Genomic DNA, 22300 nt, shown 5'->3' with positions numbered 1-22300 from the left:
TTTGTCTACGATGCATCTGAAAATGACTTGAATTGCACTGGAACCAATGAATTTCTGTCCATTTTGCTTGGAAAATTGCAGTTGATCACTTGTCTGTAATGTTACTAATCGATGTATTCATTGATTAATTGTTTAAGTTGAACTGTAAACACACAGACACCCAATAGTTTCAACAATATGTGTGCAAAGTGCTCAAATGTGCGTTACTGTAGCATGTGAAAGCAAAGTCAAAATGTTGTATTTGTTCCAACTGGCAGTAGTCCATGAACACACAGGTTCACATGAGTCAAGCTTGGGTGAATCTTAACTGAACAGAGCGAGGACGGCTCTTTGTAGACGGTGCCATAAGATTTCTCATTAACAGGTTAAACTCACCTGGAGGTCGGCTCCTGCAGCTCGAAGCCATTTCAGTTCCTCAGAGATGAAGCAGAGTTTCTGGCCCATTTCAATTCTGACCTGAGGGAGAAATACGAGACGCAAGTCCTGAAGCTATAAACAGTCATTTCCACAGTATATTTAAAAGGAGCGCAAACACTTAGGAGGCCTTGTAGATTAAAGGGAAGAAAATCGAGGCATTTTAAATCTGAGCGTGCGAACGGTGAGGCTAATGCTTGAAGGCGTGATTAGTCAAATGTTTTTTCCTTAACATCGAGCAGCAGCTGTAAATTCTAAAGAGACAACTTGAGCCTTCATATAGAAATGAATTATATTAATAATTATATATCTATATAATTTGTAGTGGTGCCACGCTGCTCGGGCAAGGGGCCAATTTTGCTAGCTTGCAAGTGGCAGGTTAGCATACTTCTCATTTGAGTCTTGTCCATGTATTTTGTATCAGCGTTAGCCCGAATGTGTTAGCCTAAATCAAAAATGACAATACAGTGTTGAATGTTTGTAAAATGTTAATGGGTTGTGGTTGGATTCAAGGCTGTGGCTAGCTAATGTTTGCTGTGTCGCATCAACAAATAAAATTAGTTTGCTTGTTTTTGTCTGTGGTTAGCATTAGCTACATTGACCAAAGAGCGTATCCATGTTTAACTTTTTTCCTTCCACTTCCAGTCACAAAGAAAATAAATAGTAAAGTGTTTTCCCTTAATATCAAGCAGCAATTTCAGGTAACTACAGCGATAACTTGCTAGAGGCAGCTAGCAAACAACTTTTTTTGGATGGATTAAATGGATTTAAGGCTGTGGCTAGCTAATGTTTTTGTTTTGTTGTTTTTGAGGTTAACATTAGCCACATTGAGTTTCTTACCTGACAACAAATATCAAGCAAAGACGAGCATCCACATAACACTGTTTTTCCTCCACCTTTTAGTTGCACACATCAGTTTAGGTTTTTGCAGAAGGCCTAAGCAAACTGCAAAGCATGTGGTGGGTAGTTCAGGGGAACTGGGAATGTGGAGCATCCCAAGCTTTAATGAGTCATGCCCAATCTGCCAGGTTATAACAGCTTGAAATCTACAGTAAAGCTGAATCAGTGACTTGACTAACAGTCTATCAAGAGAAATTTAGTGAGAAGCGCTTGTTTATTTTTCAAACAAAAATGGTTTCAGCTTCACTCTGAATGAGAGGCTAGCTACTTTTCTTTGTGACGTGATTTTCTAAGTGACCGTAAACTGAACATCTCTTAGTTTAAGGCTGTTGGTCACACAAAAGAAGCAATTTCAAGTAACTTCGGGGTTGAGGCAATTATTTTTCCTATTATTATTTTTGTATATATTCTATAGACCTAAAGATTAATTTATTAAGTGAGAAAATTGACTGCATATTAACCAATAATGAAAATAATGATTAGTTGCAGCCTTTATCTCAAGCCATCAATATAACAGATGAGTGAAAGGTTGATTAGCATCATTTGCAAACCCAGTAAGAGTTACACTTTAGCGTGAACAGTGTGAGCATGTTCATGTAAATGCAATAATGCACTGGCATTTAAAAAAAAAAAAAAAACAAGTGGTGAGCAAGTTATTTTTAGCTGCAAAAGAAAATGACTTGTTCCTAAATATAGTTCTGATTTCATCTTTAATTTCTGCAGGTGCTGAAAAAGATGAAATAAAAGCAGTTGTCTATTGTTATTACTGAATGCTTTAAGATTTAGTGAACGCAGTCACAGGTTGTCTTTCGTGGGTTAATCAGCTTTTGTTCACAAAGAGACGGACTTTTAGCAGGTATTATTCATCTGTTCATGCAGACAACATCCTAATGACTTTCTTAAGTAAACCAGTTCCTGTATTCGGATTATAACTAATTAAAGAAAGCAGCAAATCTTATCACTTGGGAAATGTGAGTCAACTAAGTTTACTTGAGCTGCTACTGACAATTAAATCCTGAAGTCACGCAGCACTTAGTGACTTCTCTAGTTTGGTGGTAGCAGTCTTCTTCTGGGAGGTTGTAGCTGTCAAGGAGAAGCAGATCGTCGAGGTATAAAGATATCCGGACCTCTACGAGGCAGTCTTACTTTTATGGAGGTGATATTAAGAGAGACATTTCCTGGTTAGCCATTACAGGAGAGAACGGCTCTTCGGGCGATAAATCATGTGAAATGATACACAAAAGGCTCATGAATCTGGTGTAGCACTCCTTTCTCACTTTGCATGTTATATTACGCTTCATATTACGGGCTGTGAGATTCTGTTCATGCCGTTCGAGTGTGTGCAGCAGGGGTCAAATGATCAGCGCCTTGTGAGTTTTGGTCCTAAGATTTCTGTAGCTCAACTTAAATGCATTCTGTTGTTATTTAAAATAACATTATGTAACTTTTGTTAATGGTCTCTGTCTCATTTCTGAGGCTTAACAGCAAAACAGCGTTGCAGCACTCTCCTGGACAAGTGAAGTAGATGGGGACTTGTTTTAAAACGTCAAAAAACAACTGAAAAACAACCTCCAGATCCCAAATTGATTTGAAAAGACATTATTTACACCCTCAATGCAAGCTAACGCGTTTAGCTTCGCAGCTACGCAGAAGATTTCAGCTTTAAAAAGGGTTTAAATAACGCTTTTGACTACGAAACTTCACCCAATTTCCATTGGTTATTAGATTTTAACTACATTTTCATTTTTTTTTCATGAAATTATGTGTTTCCTTTGTCCACACATTGGTGGTGTTTTCAACTTGTGCTCTATTATTTTCTGTGTTCCAGGAAATATTACGTTTGTCTTATCCTATCAGTATGGAGGTTAAAGGCCAAGTATTGGTAAAAATACAAGACATTCAGGTCAGTTTCTGTGTGTTACAGTTACAGAATCCTGCAGCAAATATCTGAGAGGTTTTACAATGAGTTTGAGAGAAGAGGTGGAGGAGTCCATTGGGAGTTATGTGTACTGTATGCTAAGGTGTGTGTGTGTGTGTGTGTGTGTGTGTGTGTGTGTGTGTGTGTGTGTGTGTGTGTGAGAAAGAGAGTGTTGAGTGGCGCAGAGAGCAGGGAGTCGGCTGATGGGCAAAGGCATGCTGCCTGCAGGTTCAATCTGCCCGCGAGTCAGGCATCAAACTTTCACATCCACACATCAATTATTCAGCGGCCTGCATTGTCAGAGTGTTAGCATGCCACAGTGGCAGACGACAAACCTGGGTGAGGAGGGAGAGGGGAAATCGGAGGACAGGGAGGGGAGGGAGAGAGGAGGGGGGAGGATCGGGGGAAGAAAGAAACTGACGAGGTGGATGGAGAGACTGTGGCCTGTGTGAAAGACGACACGAGGGAGGAGGGAAGTCGGGAAAATGGAGAAAAGTGGCTTGTGGAAGTACTTTTTATCGCTTTGCAGGAGAGAAATTATAACTGCAAACACGTTCAGGTTTATTAGGATGCAGCTGTATCACAGTAACAAACCTAAATTTTGATTCGTTTAATTTACCCGTAGCCATTTTCATTTCCTATTTTACTGGCTTGACTGACTGGTTTTTCTTTAATAATTTGACATTACAAAATGAGACGGAGCACAACTCGTTCTACTCAAAATCAGCGAGGGATATTTCATTCGACTTTCATTGCATTATCCATGCACATGCATATACCAGCCCATATCCAAATATCCCAAACTTTTTGTTGAGCGGTGGTATTTTAATTCTAACACCACCAACTCTGTCTTCATGCAGCGGCCTTGATGATGTCAACCCCTGCGAGGTGTGGGAATCTTTCTCATCCCTACCATCCGTCCACTATGACGTGGACACAGCATAAGTGTGCGTTCCAAGTGTTTTAGGTGGGAATGCCAGAAGACGGGTGGGATGTGTTTGAGGGGGCAGTGTGAGCCTTTGTTCATGTAACACCCTTAGCAGTGAGCCTCAAGAAGCGGCTGACGACTCCATGTGTTTGTAACTCCATGTGTGAGCCGCGGCTGTCCACACCCGGACCGAAAAGTTGGAGTTAGCGGTGACAAGAACCACAGTCCACGGAAAAAAGACCTCTCACTTACTTGTCAGACACAAGATTGCACATGTGAGATTAATAATTGCTTCATTCCATGTTGTCAGGCGGTGTTGGACCGATGCAGAGCCGATAATCAAGGTTGTTTTTTACACCTGTGCTTCTTAAAGATAGTCAGAAGAACGACTCACCAACTTGGGAAATGGGAAAATCCGAGAGGCAAGTAAAAACACTTTAAATACCAGCACAGATCGACCAAGATTCAACCAGACTAGAGGTTTAATCACACTGGGTAATTGAAAACACCTGTGAGTGCATGTGCAGGGCCTTTAAAGCAGATTTGTATCCAAACTACTGTATCTTCTGGGTACTTTCCACCCTGAGCTTGTTCATGTTCAAAATAAATATGGACAAAACAGACGAAGAAAAGATATTTTAGAGAATGAATGAAAGGAGGAAGAGAACGCAGAGTCATTCAGGCCGTAGTAACATAAATAGAAAAACAAACGGTGACAGGAAGAAAACAAGCAAGAGACACAAAGGAGGAAAATAACAATTAATGGACACTAAGAAAGCACATTCACAGCAACTACCCTCCTTTGTCCTTTTGCTCTGGTCTCTCATGCCCTGACTTTTTCCTCCTGTAGCTCAATTCATTGATTTCCTCACACTCACCTATAAAGAAAAGTATGGCTGATTTGGACTCTCACAAATTATAATGTGACATTTGGTGGAAAATGCAATGCGGATGCCGATGAGGGAGATAATGAGATTTAAAGGGGCTTAACACCGCTGGAGTGGACCAGAATGACTTTCCACAGCTCCACAATTGACTGCATGGCTGACCCCCGTGTCAGCTTATGTCACTTATCATCTGTTAAAGGGCAAAATTGAGCGTCGCCGCTCCGTCGAAACTAAGATCTTTTATTTCCAGACGGAGAGGGCTCCGTCTCCGGCGATGCACCCAACACTGTTCCACGGAGCAGTTTTGAGAACGACGCCAGGCTTTTTCAGCTGATCATGCACAACCACGCATGTACTCTAACAGTCAAGTGCATGTGCACATGAGAGGGAGAGAGAGAGAGCACACACACACACAACATGCGCTCACACACACTCACACAAAGGCACGATTTCCCACTTGTGTGTGAGCCATCGGAGGGAGCAGGGAGGCGACTGACAGCCAAGGCAAAGTGCTGATGGTAAGCAACATTCTCCTGGATTTCTCGAAAGCCGGGACAGGAGGGAGTGTGTGTGTATATATGTGTGTGTGGGAAAGAGAGAGAGTGTGTGTGTGTATGTGTGTGCCCAAGATAAACACACTGAGGCTCAGCTTTACAATCCTAACAGTGAATTTTTTACTACTTCTAAAGATAAACTTATTGATATCTTTCTTTTACAATGTTCATAGAAGATTTATATCAAAAAGGATGCTTCGTTTTAACTGAAGTGAAGGTAAATAAGCAAATTATACTACAAGATGAGCAAATGAGCAACATTTAGATAAAAGAAAGACAAAAATGAGAGAGACTGGGAGGTTGAAGGAGAATAAGAGAAAAGAAATAGTTCGGAAACAAGGTTATACTGTAATTCCTCAGTGGACGTGTTCTCGGTGTGGACCCCTAAAAATAACCACAGTGGCAACGGGCCTCCGCCCGTCCTCTCCCCTTGGCCTTTGAACATCTCCTCTGTAGCTGCAGGGCATGTTAGTGACCTCTCCATCCTTGTGTTCCCACACACACACATGAAAACACGTTTGTATAATTACACTGGTGAAGACCTTCACAGACTGACCTCTGACCCTAACCTCCACACTACGTACGTGATGATGAGGCCAAGGGCCTCCTAGATAACCGGGGTCAGAATGGAGCCCCATCGCTCACCTGACTCAGTGAGGGTCAGTGTGTCTACAGTCAAGTGCCCTCCTGAACTCCTGCCCTTGTTTGGAAAGCTGTGTTGATATTGTTCAAGTTTAATTATTTGTCAGACGAAAGAAAAATGAAACAACATTCAATTTGCATGTTTGTACCAAACCTATCACCAGGGAGAAAACTGGCATTGGAAAATCCTGCAAAGTACATTCAATTACAGGTAACAAGGCTGCTGCCTAACAGGTGACCACAGCTGGAGCTCACGCTTTGAAATTTGTAAGTGTCAAACTACTGGATATCTCTTTTTTGGGGCTTTTTTATGACTTTATTTGATAGGATAGCTTGAGATATGACAGGAAACGGGATTAGAGAGAGGGGGGATGACCTGCAGCAAAGGGCCACGGGTCGGACTCTGTAGCGAGGACGCAGCCTCTGTACATGGAGCGTGCACTGTACCAACTGAGCTACAGTGGTGCCCCAAACAGCTGGATATTTCTGATGAAGGACCAGGGCCACCACTAGATGTAGAGGAGATCTTGGAACAAAACGATGAAAACTGAACTATTATAAGGTAGGCTCTGGACATTTATAGCCATATTTATCGTGACCAAAATAGGTATTTTAAAACAAATACTGATCTTTTCCTAAACCTTACCAAGTAGTTTTTGTGCCTGAACCTAACCAGAGCATAAGCACAGCATTACGTCAAGAGACATAGAAAACTTAACCTAAAAAAAATGTTTTTTCTCTTTTATTTCTTTTTTTAATCTGTGTAAAAAAAACAAAGTGATAAAAATGGCAGCGTTAGAGGAGATTATGGTTATCAGAGTTTGGGTCGAAACTTTGCAATTTGTCATTTTGACAGCTGTTTCCAGCAAGAAAGTGAAAAGGCATATTTGCCAAAAGGTCGAGTTACTTTTAAAAGGAAGGATCGTGGTTCCAGTTAAAAAGCACTACTATGTACATTTCTACAGTACCTACACACTCCTGTATTTCCCGGGTTGACAATGAATTTTAGGCGATGGACGTACAAGTAAATCATAAACTGCAGATTCATCCGATATGATCATAATTTCTATGAATACTGAGCCACATGCAAAGTGGCAGATTTGCGACCACAACAATGTGGGGCTTTTCTAGTCTGATTGAGGCTGGCGGAAGGAAGCTGTCAACACTTTCCCACAGACTTATTTGCCACCCACTACTGTCACCTAAAATTGGTCAACATTGTTGTGAGAATTTTGAGAGCATCCTTTGGGTCGTATGTTTCCGGTCTACCACCACATTCTTGCCCACCATAACTCCTTTTACCGCCGCGATGCCCCCTCTGATGTGGACAGCGTTCAACACGGGAACAAAAAGAACCGAACCACAACCTAGACCTAGCACTAAAATAGTAGGGGGAATTTTGTTTTCAAAGGCTTTTCTCACATTTCTCTCGGGATATTTTATGATTACAAGAACACAAACAGAACAGCAACAAGAACACACACAGACAGGCAAATATACTCATTATATAATTACAATTGTTCTCTACTTTGCACATTTTCTTTATCACACATTATAACAATCCTACACATTCACTTGTGCCTCCTCCCTCGCTATGCTGCCTCTGTCTCACACACAAACACACATTGACCGACTGGGCTGACCGATCATGCCCGTTGGACCATCCCTGATATACCTCGTGTGCAGCGGGGCATGCGCATGCCAACACGGTGTCTGCATGCAATCTTGATCTTGAGCCACTCAAGCAGGCAGACAGAGGACGTGGGGATAGAGGATGGGGAGAGCGAGAAGGGGGGGCCCACCACGGAGATCATCTATATTTCATAGACCTCTCAATTAGTGTCAGTGTTCACGGGCGGGAGGTTGGGGAGCAGTCCCTGTCTACTTATGCTTGGCCTGTGCCATCCACCCCCTTACCTTTTCCCCTCCCCGTCCTCCTCTGCAGTACACAATAGGAGGTCCGATTCAGGTTCACTTTTCAACTCATAATGAACGAGACGCCATCGTTTACTGCAGGCAGCGGTTTGATCTGATATAATTTCCCGAATGTGATAATTGTGTTATTCGAAATGTGAGAACACGCAGGATAAATAAAAATCCCACGGGATGGCACGTTCAAGTCAGACGTTAACATTTATCATGGTTTTCATGGCGCACAGATGGTGAGGTCGGCTTGTCATAAAACATTAAATGGTAGCAGAAATGTGTAAAACTGCATCAAAAATAACAATCCCAGATTAGCCCTTCTGCATGTTTTCTTTTTTCAAATCTTATTATTCATTTCAAATCTCATTATCGTAAGACTTAAGTGATGTGGGAATTTATGGTTGAAGGTATGAGAAGCTGCACATTTTTGGGTGATCCAGAATAGTCCAAATTAACTGGATTACCACTTCCTTTCTAAGTATTCCCCCCCGTGTCAACATCCCACCTATAGGACCAGCAGGATGGTTACATAATTTTACTACCAGAGCCAGACCGCTCGACTCATTCATTGGTCCAATCTTTCCTTATCTTATTAGACCCTTTGAATAACATATTGTATTATTTCTTCTAATTATCTGATTTATACTGACGTACACTGTATATTACAAGTGATGGCTTCGGGCTACAGTGGCGTGCATTTAAGCACTATCATGCTGAACTTAATAGCTTTATGTGATTTCAAATCCAACCATGCAGAGAAGTCTTTCAAATTAAAGCAGTAATTGGAAACCACACTAAGATCACAAGTCTCAAGTGGCGACTTTGGCTTCGTCAGATCTGCTCTCGTCAAGTCAAGTTGATTTCCGTCAGGTTAGGAGACACGAGACCAACACATATGAAGTAAATCATGTAAGTGACATGAGAACAAAGTGGGCAAAAAGCTGAACTTGGGTTAAAAAAGGTCTATTTTTTGGATCTTGTGGCATTTTCTAAAATACATGGACTCAAAACATAGTTTTGTTTTTCAAACCCTTGTGTTTTAAAAAAATGACAATAAATTTACCTTGTAACCTTGTATTATGGTTGCAAACACTGACAGTGATCCCGTGCCTTTCCAAGACCATACGGTCGTGGAAATGGTTTCAGTATTTGATTAGAGATGTTTCTGTTCAGGAATGTGCTTGTGGGGTTTAAGGGCCTCACAACCATTTGTGGGAAGCAACACAACACAATTTTGAGAGTCCTACATGGCGAAAAAACATGATTTCAGCAAAAATTCAAGTACAATCACACTAACCAAGAGCACTATTTACACGATCTGTCAGAATTTACTTCAATTTCGTAATCAACTTTGACAATTTCAGGTGCTTCTGTTCATTATTCCAGGAAGGAAGGGCAGCAGATGAATGACATTTGTTGAGAAATATAGTCTTTGGAAAAACCTTGGCCCCATCGTGACGTCCATCATATTTTAAGAGGGAAGGTGAAGCCCCCCGATGGAGCATTAATGCTGGTGGTGGAGATGGGATGAAGATGGATGGCTGAAGATTCTGGATGTGATGAGGTGGACTCTGGTGAGCTCTACCTGAGCACTGGATATAATGAAATGGAGGTGAATGGGGTGGAGGAGGGTTGCAACAATTTTGCACTGAAACGACAACTGACATCAGCAGAGAGGAGAACAGATTGAAAGTTTGACGGCACCTTCATGATTGGTTGATTTAATGCTGACATAATGTTGGTTGGTATAACTAACACACCCAATTATGAATGAATGAGCATTAAGATTGTCTTCCTGATTGAACTTGGAGTAATCCTGCCTGTATATGTAGGTGTCTCAGTATAGTAATACAGTTTAATCTGTGTTTCTGAAACTATGATACGATGAACTGCACTCTGGAAAAAAAAAGGGGGACTCCTGGAGACGAGTTAGCAGGAAAAAAACATAGAGAGCAGTAAAAAAAAGAGTATGTTTTTTGTGATACACTGTAAAAATGTGTATTCACATAAAAAAGCACATTTAACTTTAAGCACCAGGCTTTTTTCCCTGTAAGCTTTGTGTTTTGCCGTCTCCACAAGCAGAATCTGCTCTGTCTCTCGTTCAGTTTCCCTCTCGTTCTCCTTCTCAACCCAGCTGGAAGCTCCAGCTGCTAGGTTAGGGCTTGTCTGATGCTCCCCTGTGGCTCATTTAACCAGGGAAGGAAGCAGAGGAGAGGAGAGGAGAGGAGAGGAGCAAGGTTTGGTCAAAAGGAGATAACAACTATGTTTACATGCACAAAGAAACCTGATCAGTTGGCGAAATCAGGTATTTTGTGCCCATGCGAACAGTGTTCAGCACTGGAACAACCCAAATTTCCAGAAAAAAATGTTGGCACTGTACATTTCTGCAAACCACGGATATGTTGAAACCTTACATTTCTTTTTGTTGCAACATTTCTTTAGGTGCATCTTTTTAAATTTGATGTTGTGACAACGCTGTGCTAATGGTCTGGTTAGGTTTAGGCATAAAAAAACACTTGGTTAGGGTTAGCAAAACATCACCAGAAAATTGTCCCGACATCTTGTCAAAAATATCTGGTTTTGTTGCCACTAACACGGCTGGAAAATGTCACGACATCTCGTTAAAAGCATCCAGTGGTTTCTTGCTTACAGATGTTGAAAGAGCATCTCGAAAACAGTGGTCTCTCGCTTGGCAGTCATCTCACCCAGCTGTTATGCCACCACCATGATATGATACATGTTATAGATATACATTTAACATAACCGTGGTTTGCAAGAACATACAATGCCAACATTTTATTCTGGTGTCTGGGCTGTATGGGAGTTTTTCAGTTTTAGTCCAAATCCCTTTGGACCCACAACACATCGCTGAAAGTTACATATGTGAGGAAAAAAAACACCTGATTAAAACTCAGTTAATGAGCAAGAAGACAGGTTTCTCTATCAGAAAAATAGCTGCGTCAACCAATTTTTGTCTTCATCCTTTACCCCGTTCTAGCAAACCGCGGTTCTCGTGATGTGGCATTTGAGAAAATCAGGTTACTGCAGACAGCTGAGAATATCCAGGTGACTAAAGTGCCCTGAATGAGAGAGAGAGGCCAAGTGGTCTCAAAGGGAGACATAAACATTGTGAGGAGTAGGTTCTGGGAGAAAACAGAGCGCAGTGCTACATAGGATTTACTCTTAGTTAAATTGGTGGTCACGGGGGTTAAAGGTCAAACCTAAAGGCCAACAGTGATTGGTTCCCCTGAGGAAGGTCACAATACACATGTGGCCTTGGGCTCATCCATGCATTCTCTTTCTCTCCTTCTCCTGTCTCTATACACACTGCAGAGCGACCTTGAGAGTGTCTGCTCAGTTTCTTGTTTTCTCTGTTTCGTGTCCAACCATCCTTCCTCTAGCTCACTGAACAATTACTGCTATAGGAAGCTTGGAAAATAAAGGAATCTCAATTCCTGCTCAGGGAAGAGACCCAGAGCTCTGTATAAGAGATATAAGTATATAGTGTAAGAGTGTGTGTGTGTGTGTTTGTGTGTGTGTGGGTGGTGGTAAACCTTAGGTCAGGGCCCCTTCCTCTTTTTCTTGATGCAGTAGCTGGCAGAAAAAAGCTTCAGTGAGCACTTTAGGGTGCGCCCTGGGCTAGGATTACCATGGGCTGGGAATTAGGGAGGAAGGCAAAGGTCGGAGGGCTAAGTGTGTGTAGGGGTTTCAGTATGTTTGAGTGTGTGTTTGTGTGTGTGTGAGAGAGAGAGAGAGTGAGAGTTTAGGTGCTGCTGATGCAAGCAGATATGACGTGCATTTGGCCCTGAGAATAGAACTGGTCCAGCAACTGTTTAGGAGATGATACAACTCGGCTCTCCATTTCATATTTTTGGTTATTATTTGTGTAAATTGTGACACCATAATGCAGAGATCTGGGGACACAGTGACTTTGTTTGAAGATCTGGCAGGGAAACCTGACGCAAGGGCTGTAGGTCGGAGTTGACTCGGGAAATGGATCTGTACAGCCCAGTGACTTCAACCTGCTATAAATAACAAGACTTTAGCCTTTCAAATTACGTGTCCTACTTAACGGCAACTAACAATCTTCCGTGCAGATGATAAGCCAATCCTTCCTGTCAAGTTCTGTGGAAAGTAGATGTGTCCAAATACCTCTTATATAAAAATGCCTGGTGATGTAGTATAAAGAGTGAGAAAGTCTAAGCAGGGTAGAAGCTTGGGCTGATGGACGGTCAGGAAAACCAGTGTTCATGAAACCAAAACTCAGCGCTGACTTGTTTTAACTTACGTCCATATGTTAATGGGCAGAAAATATTTTACTAGAACTAACTTAACTAAATCTAACCAAAACTGTAACTGTTACGTATTTTTGTTTTCTTGACGATAAAGGGCACCTGGCTGGATCAACCGTCACCTGACGATGGATCTGCTCTGTGCGTGCAAAATTGGACTCTTGGGATGCACACAATTGGAAAAAGCAGTCGTGTTATTTGTCCGTAGATCGAAGAAGCTGGGTTGGAAACTGTGATGGATAGTGGTTTCTAATTTTTTCGGACTTTTCTGTCTCTTTGGCTGAACCGCTCACCAATCATGTACACATTAGGGCCATAACTTGTGATTAAGGATTACAAGGTGACATTGCTTCATTTAAGGGGATTGCAAGCGAGAAAAGTTTGGGAACCAATCGTGTTTATAACGGACAGTTTGGGCGATGATTTTGTTTTTTGCTTCATTTTTTCACCAGTTTGCTTAACCTGGAGGTTTGTTTGTGTGATTATCTGAGAGCTTGCTTCTTTCCCTGTCAAACTTCTTTTTAGTAACGTTGCTGAAATCCCAGATTATAGCAATTCATTTGTAAGTAAAAAGTGAAGGTCTTGGTAGTAAACTTGCTCAAAAAAAGCTTCTTTCACTGAAATACAGCTTAATCTAGCATAAGCTGCAAAATAGCGCTTAACTCGCGGAGAAAAGGCCAAAACTGACAAATACTGCCTTGGACACTAATTATGAAGTGGAACTCGATTCAGACCATGTTTTACTAAAAATCTTTAATTTAAAATTGCACTAGTACTCACAGGAAGCATCCAAGTTGTAAAAAATCTAATAACTAAAACCGCTTTTACACCAAAAATAGCATGTGTACGCAGGTTATTTAAACTCAGGTACACTCGCTAAAAATAGGAGATGTTCTGTTGCCAGGAGGAAAGTTTTCCTGGTGCTTTTCTTCTTCATGTTCATGATAACAAAAAAAACAGGGAAAAGTAGAAAGAAAGCAGATCATATACCTCGTCATACATCCACAAGACGTTAAACTTTTTGGCTTTAAAAACTCTCAATAACGTTCTGAATTAGACTTGTCGCTTTTACGGAAGCTGGTGATGGAAGTTGTGAGGGAGTGAGACATCTTGTTTCTTATCTCATCTCTGTTGTCAGTTGTGCATGTGCAGCAGCAGTCGGGCAGTTTGAATGACAAGTGTGGCGAAGCAGTTCGTTTAAGGTTGTTTCTTAGATTTAATTTCTCTGGATTTTTCTACATGAGCACCAACAGAGGCGGTCACATGACAGGGATAGTTTATAAAACTCACACACTTCTTTGCATTTAAGGAGAAAAATAAAATGTGTTGGAGCGGAGGGCATTCGACTTTGCCGCACTCCAAAGTGCATATCGTCTGACCCCCGTAAAAGTCTAATGGACCGACAGACCAGATAGCCCAGCAGTGACTTAAGCAAGTGAAACTGATCTGAGTGCAAATCCATGCCTCATGGCAAAGTCACGGCGCAGGCCTACCTTCAGCACTGATTTGAAGCCAAACGCGGTACGGGCTGAGATGAGCTTCTGTGGCTGTGAGGCAACGGCAGCGCTGATCTGAGAGCAGTCTCGGAGGCCGGCTGAGGAGAGCTGCAGCTCTGGGCTCTGGTGAGTAGTGAGAAATTAATTAAGAGTGAAACAGCAGCAGGAGGCAAGATAGGAGGGAGGGAGGCCGAGGGACTGGAGGAGAGAAGGAGCAATGAGAGAGAGAGGGAGAGAAAGAGAGAGCCTCTGGGAGTGGGCTTCCTGGAGGATCAAGACTATTATTGCTATCATCATTGTCTAATTTTCCCCTCCTTCACTCCCTCCCCTTATCCTTCTCATTTCATCTCTCCCTCTTCTCTCCTGCATGTCCCCCACCTTCCCTCTCCTCCGTCGTCTTTCTCCCTCCTTTCCCTCTCTGCTCTGGCCCTCAGAGTGAGGACAGGCTGCTAGCCGGCGGGTGCTGTAGAGGAGGGAGAGCAAGCGAGAGCCTAATGAGATGTCTATCGCCTCCGTCTAGACTGGACCGCTCCTCTCAGCAAAGAATCACCACCACCACCACACCACTCTGCACTGTACTACACACTGTACCATGTCTGCACGCCTGCCTACTGCTGCTGCTGCTGCTGCTGCTGCGGGAATAGCGAGAGGCAAGGTTTGTGTGTGTTGAGAGAGGAGAGTGTGTGTCTAGGAGGTGTGTAGAAGCAGCATCTGAAGGCACTGGCATGGCCATGTGTGTGTGTGTCTGAGGGGTACACTGGCAGAACAGCATTTTGTTGGGGGGGGGGGGATGAGTGTGTGTTGTTTGTGTATAACGTGCACAAACATGTCCGAGTGACAGTGTGTGTTACTGTCAGTGCTATCTCTATAATTTGAGTGTGTGAGAAACTGGCCCTTGGGCAGACAATATTATGATGGATGCCCTTACACACACCCTCCTCCACTGTGATTGCCTGTTAGGGCTCTACTCACAGGCTGACAAAAAAAAAAATCTGCCCTCCAAATCTCACCATCATACTGCAGAGCCCCCTTTTATTTTACTGATAGGCAGCCCCATGGCGGAGCTCCACCACGGGGACCTCTGCTTACACCAGGGGGACCTCTGTTGTTCTGGTGAGACCTCTCCACTGGCAAAGTCATCAGAAGTACTCAGTTACACATGTTTCCCAGCATCCATCTCCACTCTTGTCTCCATTAGCCCACAAGGCTGCCACAATATTGTACAAATAGAAAACATACTGCCACCAAATCCACAAAGGAAGCTTGATAGATAGCTGCGTCTGTTCCCTCGTGAGGCCACGTGGCCAAATTCTCCATCTTAGCAAATGATTTTCTTTTGTAACTCAGTCCTGAAAATCTTGTTTTTCATCACGCTGTGTGAATATTATTTTGTTTCCAGAAATATCCATCTGTTTTGAAGCAATAAGGCAAGTCACTGCTATTTCTTTTCTTTTTTTTCTTTTCTTACTAATATTTTATTGTTTCCACAACATTCAATAACAATTGACTGTAACAAGTTGACATGGAGCACCAAAATAAGATGGATGCCATAATGAATACAAGCATCCAAGACAAAGACAAATATGGACAATTAAGAAGTAAAACGAGAGAGGGGAAAAAGAGGTTAAACAGGAAAAGAAGGAAAATAAATCCATTATCTATGCATAGAGAACAATAAAACAGTTTGACAGTGATTCATGAAATGCTCAGGAGTTTACAGCGTCGCTTGATAATCAGTATTTTTACAAAGTTAAACCCTCAGTTACTCACATTTTTTTGTCAGTCGTTTGCTGCTATTTTTACGAGCTTGAATCGCCATCAACCGCTTGATATATAAGAGCGGTACTGTTCCCATTTCAAGTTATACTCCTCCACCTTATCAAGCAGTTTATATGATAATCGTTCAAGGGCCGCCAGCTGAAGCCGCTGCTATTTCAAAAAGTAGTTGAAACAAATTGATCTGCGTCAGAAACAGGCGGAAATACTCAGACTGCACTGGGAAAAATCGCCATTTGTTTGAAGGAGTAGTGCAACATTTGGGAAATCTGATTGGTCGATCAGAATAGATTGAATCTGATTTACTTTCTTTCACAGTGTGATCGATATCAACTGCATGTGTGCGATAGCTCCAAAAGTGAAACACGGAGGTGATTAGCCTAGCCTAGCCTGACTGACAACACAGCATAACAGCGAGCCTGCCGCTATCCAAAGTTTCAAAACTCACCGGTCAACTCCTCCAAAGCTGACCACACCACACCACACATCCTGGTCACGATTTTTGTTGTTGGAAAAGAGAGACATCCCCGCACTACAAAGTTCCTGTTTGCTGGGTGACATTTTGAAATCACAGATCTCCCTCAGGCTGCTTCTGATACATAGTCTCCACCTTAAATAGCCCAGACATAGTGGGCGCTGATTGGTGTCAGTACAGTTGTAGCAAACCTCACAATCATCATTTTACATATTTACATATATACTACATCTTTTTGAAAACATAGCTTGTAATAAACACAGAAATATATAGAAAAGCTATACACAGAAGGTACAAAGAGATACCAAAAGACGAAGAAATATACGATACATCTACAACACCATAAAAACATGATTTTTTTGTACATTAACATAAAGCATAGAAACATAAATTTAAGATTTGAGATGGTATGTCTCAGTGATAGGATGGATTCATATTCATAAAGGCATAGTTAGAGCACAAACCCTCTCTAAAACCACAAAATGCCGTATTTGCATTTCTGCTTATGTATGGGTTAAACATGATATTATGTAAATGGGGTAGCACTCGAGATACCAGTACTGTAGGTGGACAGAAAACACTTTTCTTTTTTAAATCAGTCTCTCAAATAGAGATGGGATCCTCCATGAAGACAGTATTTATCTGCCAAAGTTCGGATAGATTTGCTTGAGAATAAGCGACACATGATTTCATTGAAGTCAGCGAACATGTATATAATATTCCTTATTCCTGACTTAGAAATTCTTTAAAGAAAAAAAAATAAGAAAGGACTCAATTTTAGCCCAAAATGGCTCAATAAGAGGTTTATTTTTCAGTGCTGCTTTGTTGTTATAGCGACCGTCTCTAACAAAAAGTCCATTAAGGGAGGCAGCTGTTAGCGGCTAGCCTAGCATGCTACTATGAGTGCGGTGGACTTCATATCGCCTGACAGCTCAGCTCCCTGTGGGGGTGAGCTGTGAAAAGCTGGAGCTTGTCTCACTAGAGGCCCTTCTCTTTCCGTCTCTTTGTCTCTTTACATGGGTTTTATAATCAGGGGCTCTTGTGAGGCATCTCTTATGGTAACCTGGCCGCCGCACGCACACACTCTGTTCATTAGTGCCACTCCGGAGAGGGCTAAGAAATGGAGGGGTAACGAGAGAGAGACAAATGAAAGGAAGCAGAGAGAGACAGAGAGCGAGAGAGAGACAGAGACAGAGAGCTTGTTAGCAGCCATGCTGAAAGTCTGCTACAGTTATTCGGCTGAGTGAGAGGCGCCTCCTTTTAAAAAAAGCAAAAAAAAAAAACTCTTCCTCACTGTCTCTGTTTCATCCCCACGCCCTCCCTCCCGCTCTCTCCTCTCTGAGGCCCGTTGGTTCCAGGTGACAGGCTTACTGAGGGTCAAGCAAGACTGCACAGTGGGTAACTCACCTCGCTCACTCGAAAACACACACATTTACTGTCTCTCGATCTCTCTCTCTCAGACACACACACACACACACACACTGACACACACACACATACGCGATGTGCTCACACACTGAGCTTTCGACTGCAGGCCTCATTAACTACACTACAGCTGCCCCTGTTTTAGAGACACTCCTCAGCACGCTGTCTCTCTCTGTCCCTCTCTCTCTCACAGCCTCTCTCGCAGTCTCACAAAGCCAAACACACACACACAAACACACACACACAGTCGCAGGCACATACATTGTCCTTCAAGCTTTGTATTTCTCTTTGCCATCTTTTCTATCTCTCGCTATTTCTCCTTATCTGTCTCTCAAGACCACTTATCACAAGGCTCATCAATTTAGTTTATTACAGATTTTCACCCAAAAAAGCTTTGATTTTACTCTGATTACTCCAGGATTTTTATCCCCTCACATCTAAATCTTTTTTCCTGCAGCACAGGAGAACTAATCACTTCATTTTAAAGTAAAGTCTCAGAGTCCCTTGAGGCTAAAAACAAAAAAGAGTCAGGTGGATTGAATCAAAGCAAATCCAAAGCACAGAAACCACAAAAACTGCCCTCAACAGGTGGCAGACCAAGCCAGGACAAATACGTGAGGGAGTATACTGGACCAGCCTTGGAAATCTTGTTGCATGTTGCCGCAGCATGTCTCTGGCTTGTTGTTGTGAGCAGGGGCGGACTCAGGTTGTCTGAGGGCAAATAAGGACAACAGCTGCATGCGCATAAAAGCTGTGATGCATTTATGGTTCAAAACCCTGGTTAAGGTTGTTTTATTATGTGTATGTATGAACTATTTAAACATTTAGATGCATATAGGCCAAATAATTTTCTAGCATGTAGGCTAAGGTGCCACCATAGAGGGTACGCGACCTTGTTTTGCCTACCGTAGGAACATCCAAGAGCAGGGCCGCCCATAATCTTGCACTTGCTCAGGGCAAAATGATCTCTGAAGGCCCGCCCAGAAGATTATTTTAAGAGTTAGACCCAGAGCCTGAGGTAACTGACCCAGTGTTCCCTCCTGTAGGCGGCCCTGTGCCAGACGGCTTTAAAACGTGCTTACACATATGGTAAATTCATGATGTGTCATGTGAGTAAAACAAAAACAGTTCAGCATGATATATGTGATGTGTTGTGCAACATTATATAAACTCTTTTGGATGTGGGTGAGGTTGCTTACACTTATATATTGTTTTATAAATGCTTATATGTCTCTGTCTTCAGCTGTACGTGAGAGTCAGCGAGTAAAATAACTAATATACAACATAAGAGAGCAACTAAAGAGTAATCACCGGTTTAAAACATGAGAATCGACTGTCAGGACAAAATAAAAGTGGTTGTACCATAAACTGTCCAGAAAATTCAGTTTTAAGTTAATTTTTTTTAATGTTTTTAAACACTAGAAAGGCTTATTTTTTGGGAAATGAATCAATTGATCACTGCTATACCAGTCTAATCCACATTATCTTCCTTTCCTCCTTAGTGATTGGTTCAATAAAGGAAATAATGAGATACATTCTCTTTACCTGAATTCACCTCAGCCGTCTACCTCATGAAAAGATGAAAGGCGTAGCAGTTATAATAATAGTAAGCATATTCAATGTATTCATGTGTGCGTACATTTCTGCGAGCCTGTATGTATGCCGGTCCCGTGGGATCCCGCATGGCCTCGGCACAAACAGCTCTTATCTCCTGCGATCGAGTCTGACGCTCCAAAGCTGCTGCCATCAGCCACAAACTCATTAATTACTCTTTAGTATCAAGCCGTAATTAGAGACACCAATCAGGCCCCCGCTCTGCTACCCTTCCCCTTCCTCCCCCGCCCCCCACCCCACTCCCTATTAGCACTCCACACCGTCTCTCTGTGTGCTAGTGAGCTAAGCTAGTTGCTGCACAGTAGCACAATGCTGAGATGAGCTCCCCCATGTGTGAGATTAGGCTGCGTGCGGTTAGATAGGAGAAGAGCAGGAGAGGAGGGAGGGATGGGTGAGGCGGGCAGGCCGGATGTGTGTTGGGTGGAAATAAAGGGGGAGGAGGAGAGGAGGGGAGGACAGAGGTAGTGAGGTGAGGGCGGGGAGAGATACAAGAGGGAGGTGAGGTGATGTCGACGCTCAGGAGGAGCATTAATTTGACATTAATTGTGTCATCACCGCTTTAGGTCGCACCCCCCACCCTCCGTCTCCCTTCACACACACACACAAACACACAACCTCGCTTCGTCTCCCACTCTTGATGAGTGGATCACTGGCGGATGAGGAGAGAAAAGATCTGATTAGATCTGTCTTGTCTGTCTGCACTGAAGGAGGGTGAAATGGGGACAAGAGGGTGGAGGTGGGAGGGGAGGCGAGGGGAGGGCGGGGGTATGGAGTCATTAAGGACAGTGATTGGTTTAATAAGGCGCGAAGGAGTGCGATAGGAGGATTTCCTTGTAGGTCATTTTCTTTTAATCAGAAAAAACTCAGTGGACGCTCAAGGGACGATTGACTTGATTATGTAATCTGTTTTATTTTTGGTCGGATAATTTAATGGAAAATAAACTTTTCTTTTTTAGAAATAACTAACTACATGGGCTCCGAGATGGCTTTAAACTTACAGCTGCCATTATTAGTAGCATTTAAAGCTAGTTGGAACAGTTGTTCCTAAGTGTAATTTGCTTCGTCATAATGTAAGTTTTCAGAAAAAGATTGAAAGAAAGAGAGCCAGAGCACAGTAAATGTTTAAAGCTACATCTCAGTTTAGGGGCTGCATCCTTCGAAGGCTGCGTTTGAAGACCAAATGTGTCACAGCGGCGCAACAAGGCCATCCAATTTCAAAGCCTAGTTGGAATGCAGCAGAGGAATGCAACCTTCCTATCCCGTGCCACTTTAGGATCCAAGGATCCAACTGTTGCCTCCTTCGCGGCCCATTGTATCCCAATATACATTGCTTGCGGGTGACGGTTGGATTTGTTTTTCCGAAAGACAACTATGCGGCTCCCGATTTGTTTTGCGTATGAATTTTCCTATATATCACCTTCAATATAAAGCTTGGCTGTTTTCGGAGGGCGGGCTATTTTAGGCATACAGTAGGCTATGTGACATTACGCTTACATAGTTGATAGCTTTTGCGCGGATTAGCACTGCAGATGTATCTTTATCTTTAAGACATTTAAGTGTCAGTGGTGTAGGAAAGAGTTTGTAAGTAGCACGTGGTAACTTTGAACTTCGAAGACAAAGTTAGCGACAGATTTATGAATAGCTCTCGCAACCCAGTCCTGAGGCAGATTCCACGAGGTTATATTGCTTTACAGTGTATCTCAGCCTGAAAGTAACTGTTGGGCATCTCTCGTGACTGATTCTTGTGTATCTTCGATCAATCACCCGACAGCGAGCCCACCCATCCCCCACAGGCCTGCGGAGGTGAGTCGAAGCTGAAAGGGACCCGGGATGGAGGGATTCATTGTCTTGTTTAGGGACACTCCGGAAAGGTGGAGGCTTGGGCCTTGAGCATTTGCCTTCTGGGGTCCACCTGAAGAAGCTGTGTCCACCATTCATTTTCTCATTTATTTATTTTTTTGCCTTGTTTTAATGTGCACGGTGGTTGGGTTGAATCCAAACTTTAGAAGATAGACATCTTGCCTTCTGGCAGCTATAAAGTATGCTTACAAAGAGCTCACTGCACTATGAAATACAAAGTAAAGGAAGTCACAAGACCTGGTTTTAGGAGGGTAAGATCTTTTCTTTTTGTTTAACTAAAGCCAAATACTGTAACTACTAAATCAAGCAACATATGCACCGGATTATTAGACTTGTTTCAAGATAACAAGCCTTGATTTAACTTGCTAATGTATTCCATCTATTTTTCAGCCGGAGCTGACAAGAAATAGTTGATTGCATGACTGATGCACTGATATCCCAAAGCATCTATTATGAGAAAGCTAGACAGCATCATTCAAGAATTAGTTCATGAGATCTGCCAGCTCACTTTTTTTTTTGGGTAAGGCGAATAAATAAAGAAAGGAGTCTCCTCGCTACCAAAAACACTGGACTGAAAAACTCCCATCACTCCCAGATAGACTGACAGGTCTTTTAATACAGGATCTAACTGTACACAACAACTGAGTCCAAGTTATTAATGTTTGCTGATGCTGTTAAGGTTTGTTTACATCAATGTGAGGGAAATTCAAGGTATGTGAAGTGATGCAAAGGCCTCTCTGTGGTGTAGTTTATAGAGCCTTAAAACTAAAGTGCGCAGTCTGTCAAGCCCGAGTAACCGCAGTACATTGTATTAAAATAATATTTTATATAGTACCGTGCTATTAATTTTATTATCGCTTTGAATTTCTCTGTGAATCGTTGCATACGAAGAAATCTCTCTATTTGTCCGGGTCAGTTTATAACCTGCTATCGTCTCAAATTACGCCGGTCTCTGTGCACGAGTCCTGCAGCTTTTAACTCCGCTTTCAACAGAAAATTCTCAGAGGCCTTTCTGACAACCTCTTCGAACACTACCACTGTGCCTCAGCGCAACCCCAAGGAGGTTGTTCACCATTTTAACACCTCTCCTTTGACTACATACTTGATGCTGTCGCTGCTTTGGAGAGCAAAAAAAAAAATAGAAGACATGCCACAAACGCACAGTGTAACATAATGACTGATCAATATTTTTC

The sequence above is a fragment of the Pagrus pagrus genome, assembly GCF_965226575.1.
Source record: "Pagrus pagrus genome assembly, chromosome: 7".
NCBI classification, from domain to species: domain Eukaryota; kingdom Metazoa; phylum Chordata; class Actinopteri; order Spariformes; family Sparidae; genus Pagrus; species Pagrus pagrus.
This window is presented reverse-complemented; position numbering follows the sequence as displayed.